The following is a 23452-nucleotide window of genomic DNA, read 5'->3' as shown; positions in this document are numbered from 1 at the left end:
CAGCCAGCAGCCACAGGCCCTGGTGTGGTGTAAGTGGCCTCAGCCAGAGCCACAGGCCCTGATGTGGTGTAAGTGGCCCCAGCCGGTCACTCAGGCCCTGGTGTGGTGTAGGTGGCATCAGCTAGCAGCACAAGACATTGGAAAACAGCCAAAAGCAATGTCGTTAATGTGCCCTCATTAATGGGCAGCTGCTTTTGGTCTTTTAATACACCCCTTCTCTGGATCAAAAGCGGTTCAATGACATGAAAATGAAAGGCTTACAGCACCAGGTATTCCCAGGCTGTCTCCCATCCAAGTACTAACCAAGCCCAGCCCTGCTCAGCTTCCGAGATCAGACGAGGTCGGGCGTGCTCAGGGTGGTATGGCCGTAAGCTGCTGGCCCCAGCACAATGTCTCAATTTATGGATTCAGGTGATTAGGTGGCAAGTACCTGAAGTTACGAAGACAATCCTATAACCCTACCTTGATGTTTGCATAATACCCTAACCCAAAGGCTCAGTTTAGCATTTATCCAACAGCACAGGCCCTGGATTGTTGAAGATGGCCTCAGGAACCAGCACAGGGCCTGGTGTGTTGTACATGGCCTCAGCCAGCAGCCACAGGCCCTGGTGTGGTGTAAGTGGCCTCAGCCAGTGCCACAGGCCCTGGTGTGGTGTAATTGGCCTCAATAGCAACTAAGGCCCTGGTGTGGTGTAAGTGGCCTGAGCAAGAGCCACATACCCTGGTGTGGTGTAATTGGCCTCAATAGCAACTAAGGCCCTGGTGTGGTGTAAGTGGCTTCAGCCAGCAGCCACAGGCCCTTGTGTGGTGTAATAGGCCTCAATAGCAACTAAGGCCCTGGTGTGGTGTAGGTGGCCTAAGCCAGCAGCCACAGGCCCTGGTGTGGTGTAAGTGGCCTCAGCCAGTGCCACAGGCCCTGGTGTGGTGTAAGTGGCCTGAGCAAGAGCCACAGGCCCTGGTGTGGTGTAAGTGGCCTGAGCAAGAGCCACAGGCCCTGGTGTGGTGTAGGTGGCCTCAGCCAGCAGCCACAGGCCCTGGTGTGGTGTAGGTGGCCTCAGCCAGCAGCCACAAGCCCTTGTGTGGTGTAAGTGGCCTCAGCCAGCAGCCACAGGCCCTGGTGTGGTCTAAGTGGCCTCAGCCAGTGCCACAGGCCCTGGTGTGGTGTAAGTGGCCTGAGTAAGAGCCACAGGCCCTGGTGTGGTGTAAGTGGCCTAAGCCAGAGCCACAGGCCCTGGTGTGGTGTAAGTGGCCTGAGCAAGAACCACAGGGCCTGGTTTGGTGAAGATGGCCTCGGCCAGAAGCGCAGGGCCTGGTGTGATGTGAGTGGCCTGAGCAAGAGCCACAGGCCCTGGTGTGGTGTAAGTGGCCTCAGCCAGCAGCCACAGGCCCTGGTGTGGTGTAAGTGGCCTCAGCCAGAAGCCACATGCACTGGTGTGTTGTAAGTGGCCTCAGCCAGCAGCAAAAGGGCCCTGGTGTGGTGTAGGTGGCCTCAGCCAGCAGCCACAGGCCCTGGTGTGGTGTAGGTGGCCTCAGCCAGCAGCCACAAGCCCTTGTGTGGTGTAAGTGGCCTCAGCCAGCAGCCACAGGCCCTGGTGTGGTCTAAGTGGCCTCAGCCAGTGCCACAGGCCCTGGTGTGGTGTAAGTGGCCTGAGTAAGAGCCACAGGCCCTGGTGTGGTGTAAGTGGCCTAAGCCAGAGCCACAGGCCCTGGTGTGGTGTAAGTGGCCTGAGCAAGAACCACAGGGCCTGGTTTGGTGAAGATGGCCTCGGCCAGAAGCGCAGGGCCTGGTGTGATGTGAGTGGCCTGAGCAAGAGCCACAGGCCCTGGTGTGGTGTAAGTGGCCTCAGCCAGCAGCCACAGGCCCTGGTGTGGTGTAAGTGGCCTCAGCCAGAAGCCACATGCACTGGTGTGTTGTAAGTGGCCTCAGCCAGCAGCAAAAGGGCCCTGGTGTGGTGTAGGTGGCCTCAGCCAGCAGCCACAGGCCCTGGTGTGGTGTAAGTGGCCTCAATAGCAACTAAGGCCCTGGTGTGGTGTAAGTGGCTTCAGCCAGCAGCCACAGGCCCTGGTGTGGTGTAAGTGGCCTCAGCCAGCAGCCACAGGCCCTGGTGTGGTGTAGGTGGCCTCAGCCAGCAGCCACAGGCCCTGGTGTGGTGTAAGTGGCCTCAATAGCAACTAAGGCCCTGGTGTGGTGTAAGTGGCTTCAGCCAGCAGCCACAGGCTCTGGTGTGGTGTAACTGGCCTCAGCCAGCAGCCACAGGCCCTGGTGTGGTGTAAGTGGCCTCAGCCAGAGCCACAGGCCCTGATGTGGTGTAAGTGGCCCCAGCCGGTCACTCAGGCCCTGGTGTGGTGTAGGTGGCATCAGCTAGCAGCACAAAACATTGGAAAACAGCCAAAAGCAGTGTCGTTAATGTGCCCTCATTAATGGGGAGCTGCTTCTGGTCTTTTAATACACCCCTTCTCTGGATCAAAAGCGGTTCAATGACATGAAAATTAAAGGCTTACAGCACCAGGTATTCCCAGGCAGTCTCCCATCCAAGTACTAACCAAGCCCAGCCCTGCTTAGCTTCCGAGATCAGACGAGGTCGGGCGTGCTCAGGGTGGTATGGCCGTAAGCTGCTGGGCCCAGCACAATGTCTCAATTTATGGATTCAAGTGATTAGGTGGCAAGTACCTGAAGTTACGAAGACAATCCTATAACCATACCTGCATGTTTGCATAATACCCTAACCCAAAGGCTCAGTTTGGCATTTATCCAACAGCACAGGCCCTGGATTGTTGAAGATGGCCTCAGGAACCAGCACAGGGCCTGGTGTGTTGTACATGGCCACAGCAAGCAGCACAGGCCCTGGTGTGGTGTAGGTGGCCTCAGCCAGCAGCCACAAGCCCTTGTGTGGTGTAAGTGGCCTCAGCCAGCAGCCACAGGCCCTGGTGTGGTGTAGGTGGCCTCAGCCAGCAGCCACAGGCCCTTGTGTGGTGTAATTGGCCTCAATAGCAACTAAGGCCCTGGTGTGGTGTAGGTGGCCTCAGCCAGCAGCCACAGGCCCTGGTGTGGTGTAAGTGGCCTGAGCAAGAGCCACAGGCCCTGGTGTGGTGTAAGTGGCCTGAGCAAGAGCCACAGACCCTGGTGTGGTGTAATTGGCCTCAATAGCAACTAATGCCCTGGTTTGGTGTAGGTGGCCTCAGCCAGCAGCCACAGGCCCTGGTGTGGTGTAAGTGGCCTGAGCAAGAGCCACAGGCCCTGGTGTGGTGTAAGTGGCCTGAGCAAGAGCCACAGACCCTGGTGTGGTGTAATTGGCCTCAATAGCAACTAATGCCCTGGTGTGGTGTAGGTGGCCTCAGCCAGCAGCCACAGGCCCTGGTGTGGTGAAAGTGGCCTCAGCCAGAGCCACAGGCCCTGGTGTGGTGTAAGTGGCCTGAGCAAGAGCCACAGGCCCTGGTGTGGTGTAATTGGCCTCAATAGCAACTAAGGCCCTGGTTTGGTGTATGTGGCCTCAGCCAGCAAATAAGGCCGTGGTGTGGTGTAGGTGGCATCAGCTAGCAGCACAAGACATTGGAAAACAGCCAAAAGCAATGTCGTTAATGTGCCCTCATTAATGGGCAGCTGCTTTTGGTCTTTTAATACACACCTTCTCTGGATCAAAAGCGGTTCAATGACATGAAAATGAAAGGCTTACAGCACCAGGTATTCCCAGGCAGTCTCCCATCCAAGTACTAACCAAGCCCAGCCCTGCTTAGCTTCCGAGATCAGACGAGGTCGGGCGTGCTCAGGGTGGTATGGCCGTAAGCTGCTGGCCCCAGCACAATGTCTCAATTTATGGATTCAAGTGATTAGGTGGCAAGTACCTGAAGTTACGAAGACAATCCTATAACCATACCTGCATGTTTGCATAATACCCTAACCCAAAGGCTCAGTTTGGCATTTATCCAACAGCACAGGCCCTGGATTGTTGAAGATGGCGTCAGGAACCAGCACAGGGCCTGGTGTGTTGTACATGGCCACAGCAAGCAGCACAGGGCCTGGTTTGGTGAAGATGGCCTCGGCCAGAAGCACAGGGCCTGGTGTGATATGAGTGGCCTGAGCAAGAGCCACAGGCCCTGGTGTGTTGTAAGTGGCCTCAGCCAGCAGCCACAGGCCCTGGTGTGGTGTAGGTGGCCTCAGCCAGCAGCCACAGGCCCTTGTGTGGTGTAATTGGCCTCAATAGCAACTAAGGCCCTGGTGTGGTGTAGGTGGCCTCAGCCAGCAGCCACAGGCCCTGGTGTGGTGTAAGTGGCCTCAGCCAGCAGCCACAGGCCCTGGTGTGGTGTAAGTGGCATCAGCTAGCAGCACAAGACATTGGAAAACAGCCAAAAGCAATGTCGTTAATGTGCCCTCATTAATGGGGAGCTGCTTTTGGTCTTTTAATACACCCCTTCTCTGGATCAAAAGCGGTTCAATGACATGAAAATGAAAGGCTTACAGCACCAGGTATTCCCAGGCAGTCTCCCATCCAAGTACTAACCAAGCCCAGCCCTGCTTAGCTTCCGAGATCAGACGAGGTCGGGCGTGCTCAGGGTGGTATGGCCGTAAGCTGCTGGCCCCAGCACAATGTCTCAATTTATGGATTCAAGTGATTAGGTGGCAAGTACCTGAAGTTACGAAGACAATCCTATAACCATACCTGCATGTTTGCATAATACCCTAACCCAAAGGCTCAGTTTGGCATTTATCCAACAGCACAGGCCCTGGATTGTTGAAGATGGCCTCAAGAACCAGCACAGGACCTGGTGTGTTTTACATGGCCACAGCAAGCAGCACAGGGCCTGGTTTGGTAAAGATGGCCTCAGCAAGCAGCCACAGGCCCTGGTTTGGTGTAAGTGGCCTCAGCCAGCAGCCACAGGCCCTGGTGTGGTGTAAGTGGCCTCAGCCAGCAGCCACAGGCCCTGGTTTGGTGTAAGTGGCCTCAGCCAGCAGCCACAGGCCCTGGTGTGGTGTAAGTGGCCTCAGCCAGCAGCCACAGGCCCTGGTTTGGTGTAAGTGGCCTCAGCCAGCAGCCACAGGCCCTGGTGTGTTGTAAGTGGCCTCAGCCAGCAGCCACAGGCCCTGGTGTGGTGTAAGTGGCCTCAGCCAGTGCCACAGGCCCTTGTGTGGTGTAAGTGGCCTCAGCCAGCAGCCACAGGCCCTGGTGTGTTGTAAGTGGCCTCAGCCAGCAGCCACAGGCCCTGGTGTGGTGTAAGTGGCCTCAGCCAGTGCCACAGGCCCTGGTGTGGTGTAATTGGCCTCAATAGCAACTAAGGCCCTGGTGTGGTGTAAGTGGCCTGAGCAAGAGCCACATACCCTGGTGTGGTGTAATTGGCCTCAATAGCAACTAAGGCCCTTGTGTGGTGTAAGTGGCCTCAGCCAGCAGCCACAGGGCCTGGTTTGGTGAAGATGGCCTCAGCAAGCAGCCACAGGCCCTGGTTTGGTGTAAGTGGCCTCAGCTAGCAGCCACAGGCCCTGGTGTGGTGTGAGTGGCCTCAGCCAGCAGCCACAGGCCCTGGTGTGGTCTAAGTGGCCTCAGCCAGTGCCACAGGCCCTGGTGTGGTGTAAGTGGCCTGAGCAAGAGCCACAGGCCCTGGTGTGGTGTAAGTGGCCTCAGCCAGCAGCCACAGGCCCTGGTGTGGTGTAAGTGGCCTGAGCAAGTGCCACAGGCCCTGGTGTGGTGTAAGTGGCCTAAGCCAGAGCCACAGGCCCTGGTGTGGTGTAAGTGGCCTCAATAGCAAATAAGGCCCTGGTGTGGTGTAAGTGGCCTGAGCAAGAACCACAGGGCCTGGTTTGGTGAAGATGGCCTCGGCCAGAAGCGCAGGGCCTGGTGTGATGTGAGTGGCCTGAGCAAGAGCCACAGGCCCTGGTGTGGTGTAAGTGGCCTCAGCCAGCAGCCACAGGCCCTGGTGTGGTGTAAGTGGCCTCAGCCAGAAGCCACAGGCACTGGTGTGGTGTAAGTGGCCTCAGCCAGCAGCAAAAGGGCCCTGGTGTGGTGTAGGTGGCCTCAGCCAGCAGCCACAGGCCCTGGTGTGGTGTAAGTGGCCTCAATAGCAACTAAGGCCCTGGTGTGGTGTAAGTGGCTTCAGCCAGCAGCCACAGGCCCTGGTGTGGTGTAAATGGCCTCAGCCAGCAGCCACAGGCCCTGGTGTGGTGTAGGTGGCCTCAGCCAGCAGCCACAGGCCCTGGTGTGGTGTAAGTGGCCTCAATAGCAACTAAGGCCCTGGTGTGGTGTAAGTGGCTTCAGCCAGCAGCCACAGGCTCTGGTGTGGTGTAACTGGCCTCAGCCAGCAGCCACAGGCCCTGGTGTGGTGTAAGTGGCCTCAGCCAGAGCCACAGGCCCTGATGTGGTGTAAGTGGCCCCAGCCGGTCACTCAGGCCCTGGTGTGGTGTAGGTGGCATCAGCTAGCAGCACAAGACATTGGAAAACAGCCAAAAGCAGTGTCGTTAATGTGCCCTCATTAATGGGCAGCTGCTTTTGGTCTTTTAATACACCCCTTCTCTGGATCAAAAGCGGTTCAATGACATGAAAATTAAAGGCTTACAGCACCAGGTATTCCCAGGCAGTCTCCCATCCAAGTACTAACCAAGCCCAGCCCTGCTTAGCTTCCGAGATCAGACGAGGTCGGGCGTGCTCAGGGTGGTATGGCCGTAAGCTGCTGGCCCCAGCACAATGTCTCAATTTATGGATTCAAGTGATTAGGTGGCAAGTACCTGAAGTTACGAAGACAATCCTATAACCATACCTGCATGTTTGCATAATACCCTAACCCAAAGGCTCAGTTTGGCATTTATCCAACAGCACAGGCCCTGGATTGTTGAAGATGGCCTCAGGAACCAGCACAGGGCCTGGTGTGTTGTACATGGCCACAGCAAGCAGCACAGGGCCTGGTTTGGTGAAGATGGCCTCGGCCAGAAGCGCAGGGCCTGGTGTGATGTGAGTGGCCTGAGCAAGAGCCACAGGCCTTGGTGTGGTGTAAGTGGCCTCAGCCAGCAGCCACAGGCCCTGGTGTGGTGTAAGTCGCCTCAGCCAGAAGCCACAGGCACTGGTGTGGTGTAAGTGGCCTCAGCCAGCAGCAAAAGGGCCCTGGTGTGGTGTAAGTCGCCTCAGCCAGCAGCCACAGGCCCTGGTGTGGTGTAGGTGGCCTCAGCCAGCAGCCACAGGCCCTGGTGTGGTGTGAGTGGCCTCAGCCAGCAGCCACAGGCCCTGGTGTGGTCTAAGTGGCCTCAGCCAGTGCCACAGGCCCTGGTGTGGTGTAAGTGGCCTGAGCAAGAGCCACAGGCCCTGGTGTGGTGTAAGTGGCCTCAGCCAGCAGCCACAGGCCCTGGTGTGGTGTAAGTGGCCTGAGCAAGTGCCACAGGCCCTGGTGTGGTGTAAGTGGCCTGAGCAAGTGCCACAGGCCCTGGTGTGGTGTAAGTGGCCTCAATAGCAAATAAGGCCCTGGTGTGGTGTAGGTGGCCTCAGCCACCAGCCACAGGCCCTGGTGTGGTGTAAGTGGCCTCAGCCAGCAGCCACAGGCCCTGGTGTGGTGTAAGTGGCCTCAGCCAGCAGCCACAGGCCCTGGTGTGGTGTAAGTGGCCTCAGCCAGTGCCACAGGCCCTGGTGTGGTGTAAGTGGCCTGAGCAAGAGCCACAGGCCCTGGTGTGGTGTAAGTGGCCTGAGCAAGAGCCACAGACCCTGGTGTGGTGTAATTGGCCTCAATAGCAACTAATGCCCTGGTGTGGTGTAGGTGGCCTCAGCCAGCAGCCACAGGCCCTGGTGTGGTGTAAGTGGCCTGAGCAAGAGCCACAGGCCCTGGTGTGGTGTAAGTGGCCTGAGCAAGAGCCACAGACCCTGGTGTGGTGTAATTGGCCTCAATAGCAACTAATGCCCTGGTGTGGTGTAGGTGGCCTCAGCCAGCAGCCACAGGCCCTGGTGTGGTGAAAGTGGCCTCAGCCAGAGCCACAGGCCCTGATGTGGTGTAAGTGGCCCCAGCCGGTCACTCAGGCCCTTGTGTGGTGTAGGTTGCATCAGCTAGCAGCACAAGACATTGGAAAAGAGCCAAAAGCAGTGTCGTTAATGTGCCCTCATTAATGGGCAGCTGCTTTTGGTCTTTTAATACACCCCTTCTCTGGATCAAAAGCGGTTCAATGACATGAAAAATCAAAGGCTTACAGCACCAGGTATTCCCAGGCAGTCTCCCATCCAAGTACTAACCAAGCCCAGCCCTGCTTAGCTTCCGAGATCAGACGAGGTCGGGCGTGCTCAGGGTGGTATGGCCGTAAGCTGCTGGCTCCAGCACAATGTCTCAATTTATGGATTCAAGTGATTAGGTGGCAAGTACCTGAAGTTACGAAGACAATGCTATAACCATACCTGCATGTTTGCATAATACCCTAACCCAAAGGCTCAGTTTGGCATTTATCCAACAGCACAGGCCCTGGATTGTTGAAGATGGCCTCAGGAACCAGCACAGGGCCTGGTGTGTTGTACATGGCCACAGCAAGGAGCACAGGGCCTGGTTTGGTGAAGATGGCCTCGGCCAGAAGCGCAGGGCCTGGTGTGATGTGAGTGGCCTGAGCAAGAGCCACAGGCCTTGGTGTGGTGTAAGTGGCCTCAGCCAGCAGCCACAGGCCCTGGTGTGGTGTAAGTCGCCTCAGCCAGAAGCCACAGGCACTGGTGTGGTGTAAGTGGCCTCAGCCAGCAGCCACAGGCCCTGGTGTGGTGTAGGTGGCCTCAGCCAGCAGCCACAGACCCTGGTGTGGTGTAGGTGGCCTCAGCCAGCAGCCACAGGCCCTGGTGTGGTGTAAGTGGCCTCAGCCAGCAGCCACAGGCCCTGGTGTGGTGTAAGTGGCCTGAGCAAGAGCCACAGGCCCTGGTGTGGTGTAAGTGGCCTGAGCAAGAGCCACAGACCCTGGTGTGGTGTAATTGGCCTCAATAGCAACTAATTCCCTGGTGTGGTGTAGGTGGCCTCAGCCAGCAGCCACAGGCCCTGGTGTGGTGTAAGTGGCCTCAGCCAGCAGCCACAGGCCCTGGTGTGGTGTAAGTCGCCTCAGCCAGAAGCCACAGGCACTGGTGTGGTGTAAGTGGCCTCAGCCAGCAGCAAAAGGGCCCTGGTGTGGTGTAAGTGGCCTCAGCCAGCAGCCACAGGCCCTGGTGTGGTGTAGGTGGCCTCAGCCAGCAGCCACAGGCCCTTGTGTGGTGTAATTGGCCTCAATAGCAACTAAGGCCCTGGTGTGGTGTAGGTGGCCTAAGCCAGCAGCCACAGGCCCTGGTGTGGTGTAAGTGGCCTCAGCCAGTGCCACAGGCCCTGGTGTGGTGTAAGTGGCCTGAGCAAGAGCCACAGACCCTGGTGTGGTGTAATTGGCCTCAATAGCAACTAAGGCCCTGGTGTGGTGTAGGTGGCCTCAGCCAGCAGCCACAGGCCCTGGTGTGGTGTAAGTGGCCTAAGCCAGAGCCACAGGCCCTGGTGTGGTGTAAGTGGCCTGAGCAAGAGCCACAGGGCCTGGTTTGGTGAAGATGGCCTCGGCCAGAAGCCACAGGCCCTGGTGTGGTGTAAGTGGCCTCAGCCAGCAGCCACAGGCACTGGTGTGGTGTAAGTGGCCTCAGCCAGCAGCAAAAGGGCCCTGGTGTGGTGTAAGTCGCCTCAGCCAGAAGCCACAGGCACTGGTGTGGTGTAAGTGGCCTCAGCCAGCAGCAAAAGGGCCCTGGTGTGGTGTAAGTCGCCTCAGCCAGCAGCCACAGGCCCTGGTGTGGTGTAGATGGCCTCAGCCAGCAGCCACAGGCCCTGGTGTGGTGTAAGTGGCCTCAGCCAGCAGCCACAGGCCCTGGTGTGGTCTAAGTGGCCTCAGCCAGAAGCACAGGGCCTGGTGTGATATGAGTGGCCTGAGCAAGAGCCACAGGCCCTGGTGTGGTGTAAGTGGCCTGAGCAAGAGCCACAGGCCCTGGTGTGGTGTAAGTGGCCTGAGCAAGAGCCACAGGCCCTGGTGTGGTGTAGGTGGCCTCAGCCAGCAGCCACAAGCCCTTGTGTGGTGTAAGTGGCCTCAGCCAGCAGCCACAGGCCCTGGTGTGGTGTAAGTGGCCTCAGCCAGTGCCACAGGCCCTGGTGTGGTGTAAGTGGCCTGAGCAAGAGCCACAGACCATGGTGTGGTGTAATTGGCCTCAATAGCAACTAAGGCCCTGGTGTGGTGTAGGTGGCCTAAGCCAGCAGCCACAGGCCCTGGTGTGGTGTAAGTGGCCTCAGCCAGCAGCCACAGGCCCTGGTGTGGTGTAAGTCGCCTCAGCCAGAAGCCACAGGCACTGGTGTGGTGTAAGTGGCCTCAGCCATCAGCAAAAGGGCCCTGGTGTGGTGTAAGTCGCCTCAGCCAGCAGCCACAGGCCCTGGTGTGGTGTAGATGGCCTCAGCCAGCAGCCACAGGCCCTGGTGTGGTGTAAGTTGCCTCAGCCAGAAGCACAGGCCCTGGTGTGGTATGAGTGGCCTGAGAAAGAGCCACAGGCCCTGGTGTGGTGTAAGTGGCCTGAGCAAGAGCCACAGGCCCTGGTGTGGTGTAAGTGGCCTGAGCAAGAGCCACAGGCCCTGGTGTGGTGTAAGTGGCCTGAGCAAGAGCCACAGGCCCTGGTGTGGTGTAATTGGCCTCAATAGCAACTAAGGCCCTGGTTTGGTGTATGTGGCCTCAGCCAGCAAATAAGGCCGTGGTGTGGTGTAGGTGGCATCAGCTAGCAGCACAAGACATTGGAAAACAGCCAAAAGCAATGTCATTAATGTGCCCTCATTAATGGGCAGCTGCTTTTGGTCTTTTAATACACCCCTTCTCTGGATCAAAAGCGGTTCAATGACATGAAAATGAAAGGCTTACAGCACCAGGTATTCCCAGGCAGTCTCCCATCCAAGTACTAACCAAGGCCAGCTCTGCTTAGCTTCCGAGATCAGACGAGGTCGGGCGTGCTCAGGGTGGTATGGCCGTAAGCTGCTGGCCCCAGCACAATGTCTCAATTTATGGATTCAAGTGATTAGGTGGCAAGTACCTGAAGTTACGAAGACAATCCTATAACCATACCTGCATGTTTGCATAATACCCTAACCCAAAGGCTCAGTTTGGCATTTATCCAACAGCACAGGCCCTGGATTGTTGAAGATGGCGTCAGGAACCAGCACAGGGCCTGGTGTGTTGTACATGGCCACAGCAAGCAGCACAGGGCCTGGTTTGGTGAAGATGGCCTCGGCCAGAAGCACAGGGCCTGGTGTGATATGAGTGGCCTGAGCAAGAGCCACAGGCCCTGGTGTGTTGTAAGTGGCCTCAGCCAGCAGCCACAGGCCCTGGTGTGGTGTAGGTGGCCTCAGCCAGCAGCCACAGGCCCTTGTGTGGTGTAATTGGCCTCAATAGCAACTAAGGCCCTGGTGTGGTGTAGGTGGCCTCAGCCAGCAGCCACAGGCCCTGGTGTGGTGTAAGTGGCCTCAGCCAGTGCCACAGGCCCTGGTGTGGTGTAAGTGGCCTGAGCAAGAGCCACAGACCCTGGTGTGGTGTAATTGGCCTCAATAGCAACTAAGGCCCTGGTGTGGTGTAGGTGGCCTCAGCCAGCAGCCACAGGCCCTGGTGTGGTGTAAGTGGCCTCAGCCAGCAGCCACAGGCCCTGATGTGGTGTAAGTGGCCCCAGCCGGTCACTCAGGCCCTGGTGTGGTGTAGGTGGCATCAGCCAGCAGCCACAGGCCCTGGTGTGGTGTAAGTCGCCTCAGCCAGAAGCCACAGGCACTGGTGTGGTGTAAGTGGCCTCAGCCAGCAGCAAAAGGGCCCTGGTGTGGTGTAAGTCGCCTCAGCCAGCAGCCACAGGCCCTGGTGTGGTGTAGGTGGCCTCAGCCAGCAGCCACAGGCCCTGGTGTGGTGTAAGTGGCCTCAGCCAGCAGCCACAGGCCCTGTTGTGGTGTAAGTGGCCTCAGCCAGCAGCCACAGGCCCTGGTGTGGTGTAAGTGGCCTCAGTCAGTGCCACAGGCCCTGGTGTGGTGTAAGTGGCCTGAGCAAGAGCCACAGACCCTGGTGTGGTATAATTGGCCTCAGCCAGCAGCCACAGGCCCTGGTGTGGTGTAAGTCGCCTCAGACAGAAGCCACAGGCACTGGTGTGGTGTAAGTGGCCTCAGCCAGCAGCAAAAGGGCCCTGGTGTGGTATAAGTCGCCTCAGCCAGCAGCCACAGGCCCTGGTGTGGTGTAGGTGGCCTCAGCCAGCAGCCACAGGCCCTGGTGTGGTGTAAGTGGCCTGAGCAAGAGCCACATACCCTGGTGTGGTGTAATTGGCCTCAATAGCAACTAATGCCCTGGTGTGGTGTAAGTGGCCTCAGCCAGCAGCCACAGGCCCTGGTGTGGTGTAAGTCGCCTCAGCCAGAAGCCACAGGCACTGGTGTGGTGTAAGTGGCCTCAGCCATCAGCAAAAGGGCCCTGGTGTGGTGTAAGTCGCCTCAGCCAGCAGCCACAGGCCCTGGTGTGGTGTAGATGGCCTCAGCCAGCAGCCACAGGCCCTGGTGTGGTGTAAGTGGCCTCAGCCAGCAGCCACAGGCCCTGGTTTGGTGTAAGTCGCCACAGCCAGAACCCACAGGCCCTGGTGTGGTGTAACTGGCCTCAGCCAGAGCCACAGCCCCTGATGTGGTGTAAGTGGCCCCAGCCGGTCACTCAGCCCCTGGTGTGGTGTAAGTGGCCTCAGCCAGTGCCACAGGCCCTGGTGTGGTGTAAGTGGCCTGAGCAAGAGCCACAGGCCCTGGTGTGGTGTAAGTGGCCTGAGCAAGAGCCACAGACCCTGGTGTGGTGTAATTGGCCTCAATAGCAACTAATGCCCTGGTGTGGTGTAGGTGGCCTCAGCCAGCAGCCACAGGCCCTGGTGTGGTGTAAGTGGCCTGAGCAAGAGCCACAGGCCCTGGTGTGGTGTAAGTGGCCTGAGCAAGAGCCACAGACCCTGGTGTGGTGTAATTGGCCTCAATAGCAACTAATGCCCTGGTGTGGTGTAGGTGGCCTCAGCCAGCAGCCACAGGCCCTGGTGTGGTGAAAGTGGCCTCAGCCAGAGCCACAGGCCCTGGTGTGGTGAAAGTGGCCTCAGCCAGAGCCACAGGCCCTGATGTGGTGTAAGTGGCCCCAGCCGGTCACTCAGGCCCTTGTGTGGTGTAGGTTGCATCAGCTAGCAGCACAAGACATTGGAAAAGAGCCAAAAGCAGTGTCGTTAATGTGCCCTCATTAATGGGCAGCTGCTTTTGGTCTTTTAATACACCCCTTCTCTGGATCAAAAGCGGTTCAATGACATGAAAATCAAAGGCTTACAGCACCAGGTATTCCCAGGCAGTCTCCCATCCAAGTACTAACCAAGCCCAGCCCTGCTTAGCTTCCGAGATCAGACGAGGTCGGGCGTGCTCAGGGTGGTATGGCCGTAAGCTGTTGGCTCCAGCACAATGTCTCAATTTATGGATTCAAGTGATTAGGTGGCAAGTACCTGAAGTTACGAAGACAATGCTATAACCATACCTGCATGTTTGCATAATACCCTAACCCAAAGGCTCAGTTTGGCATTTATCCAACAGCACAGGCCCTGGATTGTTGAAGATGGCCTCAGGAACCAGCACAGGGCCTGGTGTGTTGTACATGGCCACAGCAAGGAGCACAGGGCCTGGTTTGGTGAAGATGGCCTCGGCCAGAAGCGCAGGGCCTGGTGTGATGTGAGTGGCCTGAGCAAGAGCCACAGGCCTTGGTGTGGTGTAAGTGGCCTCAGCCAGCAGCCACAGGCCCTGGTGTGGTGTAAGTCGCCTCAGCCAGAAGCCACAGGCACTGGTGTGGTGTAAGTGGCCTCAGCCAGCAGCCACAGGCCCTGGTGTGGTGTAGGTGGCCTCAGCCAGCAGCCACAGGCCCTTGTGTGGTGTAATTGGCCTCAATAGCAACTAAGGCCCTGGTGTGGTGTAGGTGGCCTAAGCCATCAGCCACAGGCCCTGGTGTGGTGTAAGTGGCCTCAGCCAGTGCCACAGGCCCTGGTGTGGTGTAAGTGGCCTGAGCAAGAGCCACAGACCCTGGTGTGGTGTAATTGGCCTCAATAGCAACTAAGGCCCTGGTGTGGTGTAGGTGGCCTCAGCCAGCAGCCACAGGCCCTGGTGTGGTGTAAGTGGCCTCAATAGCAACTAAGGCCCTGGTGTGGTGTAAGTGGCTTCAGCCAGCAGCCACAGGCTCTGGTGTGGTGTAACTGGCCTCAGCCAGCAGCCACAGGCCCTGATGTGGTGTAAGTGGCCCCAGCCGGTCACTCAGGCCCTGGTGTGGTGTAGGTGGCATCAGCCAGCAGCCACAGGCCCTGGTGTGGTGTAAGTCGCCTCAGCCAGAAGCCACAGGCACTGGTGTGGTGTAAGTGGCCTCAGCCAGCAGCAAAAGGGCCCTGGTGTGGTGTAAGTCGCCTCAGCCAGCAGCCACAGGCCCTGGTGTGGTGTAGGTGGCCTCAGCCAGCAGCCACAGGCCCTGGTGTGGTGTAAGTGGCCTCAGCCAGAAGCCACAGGCACTGGTGTGGTGTAAGTGGCCTCAGCCAGCAGCAAAAGGGCCCTGGTGTGGTGTAGGTGGCCTCAGCCAGCAGCCACAGGCCCTGGTGTGGTGTAAGTGGCCTCAATAGCAACTAAGGCCCTGGTGTGGTGTAAGTGGCTTCAGCCAGCAGCCACAGGCCCTGGTGTGGTGTAAGTGGCCTCAGCCAGCAGCCACAGGCCCTGGTGTGGTGTAGGTGGCCTCAGCCAGCAGCCACAGGCCCTGGTGTGGTGTAAGTGGCCTCAATAGCAACTAAGGCCCTGGTGTGGTGTAAGTGGCTTCAGCCAGCAGCCACAGGCTCTGGTGTGGTGTAAGTGGCCTCAGCCAGCAGCCACAGGCCCTGGTGTGGTGTAGGTGGCCTCAGCCAGCAGCCACAGGCCCTGGTGTGGTGTAAGTGGCCTCAATAGCAACTAAGGCCCTGGTGTGGTGTAAGTGGCTTCAGCCAGCAGCCACAGGCTCTGGTGTGGTGTAACTGGCCTCAGCCAGCAGCCACAGGCCCTGATGTGGTGTAAGTGGCCCCAGCCGGTCACTCAGGCCCTGGTGTGGTGTAGGTGGCATCAGCCAGCAGCCACAGGCCCTGGTGTGGTGTAAGTCGCCTCACCAGAAGCCACAGGCACTGGTGTGGTGTAAGTGGCCTCAGCCAGCAGCAAAAGGGCCCTGGTGTGGTGTAAGTCGCCTCAGCCAGCAGCCACAGGCCCTGGTGTGGTGTAGGTGGCCTCAGCCAGCAGCCACAGGCCCTGGTGTGGTGTAGGTGGCCTCAGCCAGCAGCCACAGGCCCTGGTGTGGTGTAAGTGGCCTCAGCCAGCAGCCACAGGCCCTGGTGTGGTGTAAGTGGCCTGAGCAAGAGCCACAGGCCCTGGTGTGGTGTAAGTGGCCTCAGCCAGCAGCCACAGGCCCTGGTGTGGTGTAAGTGGCCTGAGCAAGTGCCACAGGCCCTGGTGTGGTGTAAGTGGCCTGAGCAAGTGCCACAGGCCCTGGTGTGGTGTAAGTGGCCTCAATAGCAAATAAGGCCCTGGTGTGGTGTAAGTGGCCTGAGCAAGAACCACAGGGCCTGGTTTGGTGAAGATGGCCTCGGCCAGAAGCGCAGGGCCTGGTGTGATGTGAGTGGCCTGAGCAAGAGCCACAGGCCCTGGTGTGGTGTAAGTGGCCTCAGCCAGCAGCCACAGGCCCTGGTGTGGTGTAAGTGGCCTCAGCCAGAAGCCACAGGCACTGGTGTGGTGTAAGTGGCCTCAGCCAGCAGCAAAAGGGCCCTGGTGTGGTGTAGGTGGCCTCAGCCAGCAGCCACAGGCCCTGGTGTGGTGTAAGTGGCCTCAATAGCAACTAAGGCCCTGGTGTGGTGTAAGTGGCTTCAGCCAGCAGCCACAGGCCCTGGTGTGGTGTAAGTGGCCTCAGCCAGCAGCCACAGGCCCTGGTGTGGTGTAGGTGGCCTCAGCCAGCAGCCACAGGCCCTGGTGTGGTGTAAGTGGCCTCAATAGCAACTAAGGCCCTGGTGTGGTGTAAGTGGCTTCAGCCAGCAGCCACAGGCTCTGGTGTGGTGTAACTGGCCTCAGCCAGCAGCCACAGGCCCTGATGTGGTGTAAGTGGCCCCAGCCGGTCACTCAGGCCCTGGTGTGGTGTAGGTGGCATCAGCCAGCAGCCACAGGCCCTGGTGTGGTGTAAGTCGCCTCAGCCAGAAGCCACAGGCACTGGTGTGGTGTAAGTGGCCTCAGCCAGCAGCAAAAGGGCCCTGGTGTGGTGTAAGTCGCCTCAGCCAGCAGCCACAGGCCCTGGTGTGGTGTAGGTGGCCTCAGCCAGCAGCCACAGGCCCTGGTGTGGTGTAAGTGGCCTCAGCCAGCAGCCACAGGCCCTGGTGTGGTGTAAGTGGCCTCAGCCAGCAGCCACAGGCCCTGGTGTGGTGTAAGTGGCCTCAGCCAGTGCCACAGGCCCTGGTATGGTGTAAGTGGCCTGAGCAAGAGCCACAGACCCTGGTGTGGTATAATTGGCCTCAGCCAGCAGCCACAGGCCCTGGTGTGGTGTAAGTCGCCTCAGACAGAAGCCACAGGCACTGGTGTGGTGTAAGTGGCCTCAGCCAGCAGCAAAAGGGCCCTGGTGTGGTATAAGTCGCCTCAGCCAGCAGCCACAGGCCCTGGTGTGGTGTAGGTGGCCTCAGCCACCAGCCACAGGCCCTGGTGTGGTGTAAGTAGCCTCAGCCAGCAGCCACAGGCCCTGGTGTGGTGTAAGTGGCCTCAGCCAGCAGCCACAGGCCCTGGTGTGGTGTAAGTGGCCTCAGCCAGTGCCACAGGCCCTGGTGTGGTGTAAGTGGCCTGAGCAAGAGCCACAGGCCCTGGTGTGGTGTAAGTGGCCTGAGCAAGAGCCACAGACCCTGGTGTGGTGTAATTGGCCTCAATAGCAACTAATGCCCTGGTGTGGTGTAGGTGGCCTCAGCCAGCAGCCACAGGCCCTGGTGTGGTGTAAGTGGCCTGAGCAAGAGCCACAGGCCCTGGTGTGGTGTAAGTGGCCTGAGCAAGAGCCACAGACCCTGGTGTGGTGTAATTGGCCTCAATAGCAACTAATGCCCTGGTGTGGTGTAGGTGGCCTCAGCCAGCAGCCACAGGCCCTGGTGTGGTGAAAGTGGCCTCAGCCAGAGCCACAGGCCCTGATGTGGTGTAAGTGGCCCCAGCCGGTCACTCAGGCCCTTGTGTGGTGTAGGTTGCATCAGCTAGCAGCACAAGACATTGGAAAAGAGCCAAAAGCAGTGTCGTTAATGTGCCCTCATTAATGGGTAGCTGCTTTTGGTCTTTTAATACACCCCTTCTCTGGATCAAAAGCGGTTCAATGACATGAAAATCAAAGGGTTACAGCACCAGGTATTCCCAGGCAGTCTCCCATCCAAGTACTAACCAAGCCCAGCCATGCTTAGCTTCCGAGATCAGACGAGGTCGGGCGTGCTCAGGGTGGTATGGCCGTAAGCTGCTGGCTCCAGCACAGTGTCTCAATTTATGGATTCAAGTGATTAGGTGGCAAGTACCTGAAGTTACGAAGACAATGCTATAACCATACCTGCATGTTTGCATAATACCCTAACCCAAAGGCTCAGTTTGGCATTTATCCAACAGCACAGGCCCTGGATTGTTGAAGATGGCCTCAGGAACCAGCACAGGGCCTGGTGTGTTGTACATGGCCACAGCAAGGAGCACAGGGCCTGGTTTGGTGAAGATGGCCTCGGCCAGAAGCGCAGGGCCTGGTGTGATGTGAGTGGCCTGAGCAAGAGCCACAGGCCTTGGTGTGGTGTAAGTGGCCTCAGCCAGCAGCCACAGGCCCTGGTGTGGTGTAAGTCGCCTCAGCCAGAAGCCACAGGCACTGGTGTGGTGTAAGTGGCCTCAGCCAGCAGCCACAGGCCCTGGTGTGGTGTAGGTGGCCTCAGCCAGCAGCCACAGGCCCTGGTGTGGTGTAGGTGGCCTCAGCCAGCAGCCACAGGCCCTGGTGTGGTGTAAGTGGCCTCAGCCAGCAGCCACAGGCCCTGGTGTGGTGTAAGTGGCCTGAGCAAGAGCCACAGGCCCTGGTGTGGTGTAAGTGGCCTGAGCAAGAGCCACAGACCCTGGTGTGGTGTAATTGGCCTCAATAGCAACTAATGCCCTGGTGTGGTGTAGGTGGCCTCAGCCAGCAGCCACAGGCCCTGGTGTGGTGTAAGTGGCCTCAGCCAGCAGCCACAGGCCCTGGTGTGGTGTACGTCGCCTCAGCCAGAAGCCACAGGCACTGGTGTGGTGTAAGTGGCCTCAGCCAGCAGCAAAAGGGCCCTGGTGTGGTGTAAGTGGCCTCAGCCAGCAGCCACAGGCCCTGGTGTGGTGTAGGTGGCCTCAGCCAGCAGCCACAGGCCCTTGTGTGGTGTAATTGGCCTCAATAGCAACTAAGGCCCTGGTGTGGTGTAGGTGGCCTAAGCCAGCACCCAAAGGCCCTGGTGTGGTGTAAGTGGCCTCAGCCAGTGCCACAGGCCCTGGTGTGGTGTAAGTGGCCTGAGCAAGAGCCACAGACCCTGGTGTGGTGTAATTGGCCTCAATAGCAACTAAGTCCCTGGTGTGGTGTAGGTGGCCTCAGCCAGCAGCCACAGGCCCTGGTGTGGTGTAAGTGGCCTCAATAGCAACTAAGGCCCTGGTGTGGTGTAAGTGGCTTCAGCCAGCAGCCACAGGCTCTGGTGTGGTGTAACTGGCCTCAGCCAGCAGCCACAGGCCCTGGTGTGGTGTAAGTGGCCTCAGCCAGAGCCACAGGCCCTGATGTGGTGTAAGTGGCCCTAGCCGGTCACTCAGGCCCTGGTGTGGTGTAGGTGGCATCAGCTAGCAGCACAAGACATTGGAAAAGAGCCAAAAGCAGTGTCGTTAATGTGCCCTCATTAATGGGCAGCTGCTTTTGGTCTTTTAATACACCCCTTCTCTGGATCAAAAGCAGTTCAATGACATGAAAATCAAAGGCTTACAGCACCAGGTATTCCCAGGCAGTCTCCCATCCAAGTACTAACCAAGCCCAGCCCTGCTTAGCTTCCGAGATCAGACGAGGTCGGGCGTGCTCAGGGTGGTATGGCCGTAAGCTGCTGGGCCCAGCACAATGTCTCAATTTATGGATTCAAGTGATTAGGTGGCAAGTACCTGAAGTTACGAAGACAATCCTATAACCATACCTGCATGTTTGCATAATACCCTAACCCAAAGGCTCAGTTTGGCATTTATCCAACAGCACAGGCCCTGGATTGTTGAAGATGGCCTCAGGAAACAGCACAGGGCCTGGTGTGTTGTACATGGCCACAGCAAGCAGCACAGGGCCTGGTTTGGTGAAGATGGCCTCAGCCAGCAGCACAGGGCCTGGTGTGATATGAGTGGCCTGAGCAAGAGCCACAGGCCCTGGTGTGGTGTAAGTGGCCAGAGCAAGAGCCACAGGCCCTGGTGTGGTGTAAGTGGCCTGAGCAAGAGCCACAGGCCCTGGTGTGGTGTAGGTGGCCTCAGCCAGCAGCCACAGGCCCTGGTGTGGTGTAGGTGGCCTCAGCCAGCAGCCACAAGCCCTTGTGTGGTGTAAGTGGCCTCAGCCAGCAGCCACAGGCCCTGGTGTGGTGTAAGTGGCCTCAGCCAGTGCCACAGGCCCTGGTGTGGTGTAAGTGGCCTGAGCAAGAGCCACAGACCATGGTGTGGTGTAATTGGCCTCAATAGCAACTAACGCCCTGGTGTGGTGTAGGTGGCCTAAGCCAGCAGCCACAGGCCCTGGTGTGGTGTAAGTGGCCTCAGCCAGCAGCCACAGGCCCTGGTGTGGTGTAAGTCGCCTCAGCCAGAAGCCACAGGCACTGGTGTGGTGTAAGTGGCCTCAGCCAGCAGCAAAAGGGCCCTGGTGTGGTGTAAGTCGCCTCAGCCAGCAGCCACAGGCCCTGGTGTGGTGTAGATGGCCTCAGCCAGCAGCCACAGGCCCTGGTGTGGTGTAAGTGGCCTCAGCCAGCAGCCACCGGCCCTGGTTTGGTCTAAGTTGCCTCAGCCAGAAGCACAGGGCCTGGTGTGATATGAGTGGCCTGAGAAAGAGCCACAGGCCCTGGTGTGGTGTAAGTGGCCTGAGCAAGAGCCACAGGCCCTGGTGTGGTGTAAGTGGCCTGAGCAAGAGCCACAGGCCCTGGTGTGGTGTAATTGGCCTCAATAGCAACTAAGGCCCTGGTTTGGTGTATGTGGCCTCAGCCAGCAAATAAGGCCGTGGTGTGGTGTAGGTGGCATCAGCTAGCAGCACAAGACATTGGAAAACAGCCAAAAGCAATGTCGTTAATGTGCCCTCATTAATGGGCAGCTGCTTTTGGTCTTTTAATACACCCCTTCTCTGGATCAAAAGCGGTTCAATGACATGAAAATCAAAGGCTTACAGCACCAGGTATTCCCAGGCAGTCTCCCATCCAAGTACTAACCAAGCCCAGCCCTGCTTAGCTTCCGAGATCAGACGAGGTCGGGAGTGCTCAGGGTGGTATGGCCGTAAGCTGCTGGCCCCAGCACAATGTCTAAATTTATGGATTCAAGTGATTAGGTGGCAAGTACCTGAAGTTACGAAGACAATCCTATAACCATACCTGCATGTTTGCATAATACCCTAACCCAAAGGCTCAGTTTGGCATTTATCCAACAGCACAGGCCCTGGATTGTTGAAGATGGCCTCAAGAACCAGCACAGGACCTGGTGTGTTTTACATGGCCACAGCAAGGAGCACAGGGCCTGGTTTGGTGAAGATGGCCTCAGCAAGCAGCCACAGGCCCTGGTTTGGTGTAAGTGGCCTCAGCCAGCAGCCACAGGCCCTGGTGTGGTGTAAGTGGCCTCAGCCAGCAGCCACAGGCCCTGGTGTGGTCTAAGTGGCCTCAGCCAGTGCCACAGGCCCTGGTGTGGTGTAAGTGGCCTGAGTAAGAGCCACAGGCCCTGGTGTGGTGTAAGTGGCCTCAGCCAGCAGCCACAGGCCCTGGTGTGGTGTAAGTGGCCTCAGCCAGCAGCCACAGGCCCTGGTGTGGTGTAAGTCGCCTCAGCCAGAAGCCACAGGCACTGGTGTGGTGTAAGTGGCCTCAGCCAGCAGCAAAAGGGCCCTGGTGTGGTGTAAGTGGCCTCAGCCAGCAGCCACAGGCCCTGGTGTGGTGTAGGTGGCCTCAGCCAGCAGCCACAGGCCCTGGTGTGGTGTAAGTGGCCTCAGCCAGCAGCCACAGGCCCTGGTGTGGTGTAAGTGGCCTCAGCCAGCAGCCACAGGCCCTGGTGTGGTGTAAGTGGCCTCAGCCAGTGCCACAGGCCCTGGTGTGGTGTAAGTGGCCTGAGCAAGAGCCACAGACCCTGGTGTGGTGTAATTGGCCTCAGCCAGCAGCCACAGGCCCTGGTGTGGTGTAAGTCGCCTCAGACAGAAGCCACAGGCACTGGTGTGGTGTAAGTGGCCTCAGCCAGCAGCAAAAGGGCCCTGGTGTGGTATAAGTCGCCTCAGCCAGCGCCACAGGCCCTGGTGTGGTGTAGGTGGCCTCAGCCAGTGCCACAGGCCCTGGTGTGGTGTAAGTGGCCTCAGCCAGCAGCCACAGGCCCTGGTGTGGTGTAATTGGCCTCAATAGCAACTAAGGCCCTGGTGTGGTGTAGGTGGCCTAAGCCATCAGCCACAGGCCCTGGTGTGGTGTAAGTGGCCTCAGCCAGTGCCACAGGCCCTGGTGTGGTGTAAGTGGCCTGAGCAAGAGCCACAGACCCTGGTGTGGTGTAATTGGCCTCAATAGCAACTAAGGCCCTGGTGTGGTGTAGGTGGCCTCAGCCAGCAGCCACAGGCCCTGGTGTGGTGTAAGTGGCCTCAATAGCAACTAAGGCCCTGGTGTGGTGTAAGTGGCTTCAGCCAGCAGCCACAGGCTCTGGTGTGGTGTAACTGGCCTCAGCCAGCAGCCACAGGCCCTGATGTGGTGTAAGTGGCCCCAGCCGGTCACTCAGGCCCTGGTGTGGTGTAGGTGGCATCAGCCAGCAGCCACAGGCCCTGGTGTGGTGTAAGTCGCCTCAGCCAGAAGCCACAGGCACTGGTGTGGTGTAAGTGGCCTCAGCCAGCAGCAAAAGGGCCCTGGTGTGGTGTAAGTCGCCTCAGCCAGCAGCCACAGGCCCTGGTGTGGTGTAGGTGGCCTCAGCCAGCAGCCACAGGCCCTGGTGTGGTGTAAGTGGCCTCAGCCAGAAGCCACAGGCACTGGTGTGGTGTAAGTGGCCTCAGCCAGCAGCAAAAGGGCCCTGGTGTGGTGTAGGTGGCCTCAGCCAGCAGCCACAGGCCCTGGTGTGGTGTAAGTGGCCTCAATAGCAACTAAGGCCCTGGTGTGGTGTAAGTGGCTTCAGCCAGCAGCCACAGGCCCTGGTGTGGTGTAAGTGGCCTCAGCCAGCAGCCACAGGCCCTGGTGTGGTGTAGGTGGCCTCAGCCAGCAGCCACAGGCCCTGGTGTGGTGTAAGTGGCCTCAATAGCAACTAAGGCCCTGGTGTGGTGTAAGTGGCTTCAGCCAGCAGCCACAGGCTCTGGTGTGGTGTAACTGGCCTCAGCCAGCAGCCACAGGCCCTGGTGTGGTGTAAGTCGCCTCAGCCAGCAGCCACAGGCCCTGGTGTGGTGTAGGTGGCCTCAGCCAGCAGCCACAGGCCCTGGTGTGGTGTAGGTGGCCTCAGCCAGCAGCCACAGGCCCTGGTGTGGTGTAAGTGGCCTCAGCCAGCAGCCACAGGCCCTGGTGTGGTGTAAGTGGCCTGAGCAAGAGCCACAGGCCCTGGTGTGGTGTAAGTGGCCTCAGCCAGCAGCCACAGGCCCTGGTGTGGTGTAAGTGGCCTGAGCAAGTGCCACAGGCCCTGGTGTGGTGTAACTGGCCTCAGCCAGCAGCCACAGGCCCTGATGTGGTGTAAGTGGCCCCAGCCGGTCACTCAGGCCCTGGTGTGGTGTAGGTGGCATCAGCCAGCAGCCACAGGCCCTGGTGTGGTGTAAATGGCCTCAGCCAGCAGCCACAGGCCCTGGTGTGGTGTAGGTGGCCTGAGCAAGAACCACAGGGCCTGGTTTGGTGAAGATGGCCTCGGCCAGAAGCGCAGGGCCTGGTGTGATGTGAGTGGCCTGAGCAAGAGCCACAGGCCCTGGTGTGGTGTAAGTGGCCTCAGCCAGCAGCCACAGGCCCTGGTGTGGTGTAAGTGGCCTCAGCCAGAAGCCACAGGCACTGGTGTGGTGTAAGTGGCCTCAGCCAGCAGCAAAAGGGCCCTGGTGTGGTGTAGGTGGCCTCAGCCAGCAGCCACAGGCCCTGGTGTGGTGTAAGTGGCCTCAATAGCAACTAAGGCCCTGGTGTGGTGTAAGTGGCTTCAGCCAGCAGCCACAGGCCCTGGTGTGGTGTAAATGGCCTCAGCCAGCAGCCACAGGCCCTGGTGTGGTGTAGGTGGCCTCAGCCAGCAGCCACAGGCCCTGGTGTGGTGTAAGTGGCCTCAATAGCAACTAAGGCCCTGG

General features: G+C 58.7%; 8 non-coding genes and 3 pseudogenes across 8 annotated transcripts; all 11 read right to left on the bottom strand.

Moving 5' to 3' along the window:
- Nucleotides 1-254: 254 nt before the first annotated feature.
- LOC146716679 (5S ribosomal RNA) lies at nt 255-373 on the bottom strand (annotated as a pseudogene).
- Nucleotides 374-2495: 2122 nt separating this feature from the next.
- Nucleotides 2496-2614, bottom strand: LOC146716678 (5S ribosomal RNA). The gene has a single exon (XR_014919805.1). It is a non-coding gene; the product is annotated as a 5S ribosomal RNA (ribosomal RNA).
- A 1053-nt stretch (nt 2615-3667) lies between these two features.
- On the bottom strand, nt 3668-3786 carry LOC146716677 (5S ribosomal RNA). Its single transcript, XR_014919804.1, has one exon. It is a non-coding gene; the product is annotated as a 5S ribosomal RNA (ribosomal RNA).
- A 664-nt stretch (nt 3787-4450) lies between these two features.
- On the bottom strand, nt 4451-4569 carry LOC146716676 (5S ribosomal RNA). Its single transcript, XR_014919803.1, has one exon. It is a non-coding gene; the product is annotated as a 5S ribosomal RNA (ribosomal RNA).
- Nucleotides 4570-6536: 1967 nt separating this feature from the next.
- Nucleotides 6537-6655, bottom strand: LOC146716675 (5S ribosomal RNA). Its single transcript, XR_014919802.1, has one exon. It is a non-coding gene; the product is annotated as a 5S ribosomal RNA (ribosomal RNA).
- Nucleotides 6656-8146: 1491 nt separating this feature from the next.
- Nucleotides 8147-8265, bottom strand: LOC146716674 (5S ribosomal RNA). Its single transcript, XR_014919800.1, has one exon. It is a non-coding gene; the product is annotated as a 5S ribosomal RNA (ribosomal RNA).
- Nucleotides 8266-10827: 2562 nt separating this feature from the next.
- On the bottom strand, nt 10828-10946 carry LOC146716673 (5S ribosomal RNA; annotated as a pseudogene).
- Nucleotides 10947-13269: 2323 nt separating this feature from the next.
- LOC146716672 (5S ribosomal RNA) lies at nt 13270-13388 on the bottom strand. The gene has a single exon (XR_014919799.1). It is a non-coding gene; the product is annotated as a 5S ribosomal RNA (ribosomal RNA).
- Nucleotides 13389-17337: 3949 nt separating this feature from the next.
- Nucleotides 17338-17456, bottom strand: LOC146716671 (5S ribosomal RNA; annotated as a pseudogene).
- A 1493-nt stretch (nt 17457-18949) lies between these two features.
- On the bottom strand, nt 18950-19068 carry LOC146716670 (5S ribosomal RNA). Its single transcript, XR_014919798.1, has one exon. It is a non-coding gene; the product is annotated as a 5S ribosomal RNA (ribosomal RNA).
- A 1294-nt stretch (nt 19069-20362) lies between these two features.
- On the bottom strand, nt 20363-20481 carry LOC146716669 (5S ribosomal RNA). Its single transcript, XR_014919808.1, has one exon. It is a non-coding gene; the product is annotated as a 5S ribosomal RNA (ribosomal RNA).
- Nucleotides 20482-23452: the final 2971 nt, after the last annotated feature.

This window comes from Copadichromis virginalis, linkage group LG3, assembly GCF_057382275.1.
Source record: "Copadichromis virginalis isolate Kocher_CV1m ecotype Utaka linkage group LG3, C_Virginalis_male_GT1.1, whole genome shotgun sequence".
Taxonomy (NCBI): Eukaryota; Metazoa; Chordata; class Actinopteri; order Cichliformes; family Cichlidae; genus Copadichromis; species Copadichromis virginalis.
This window is presented reverse-complemented; position numbering and strand designations above follow the sequence as displayed.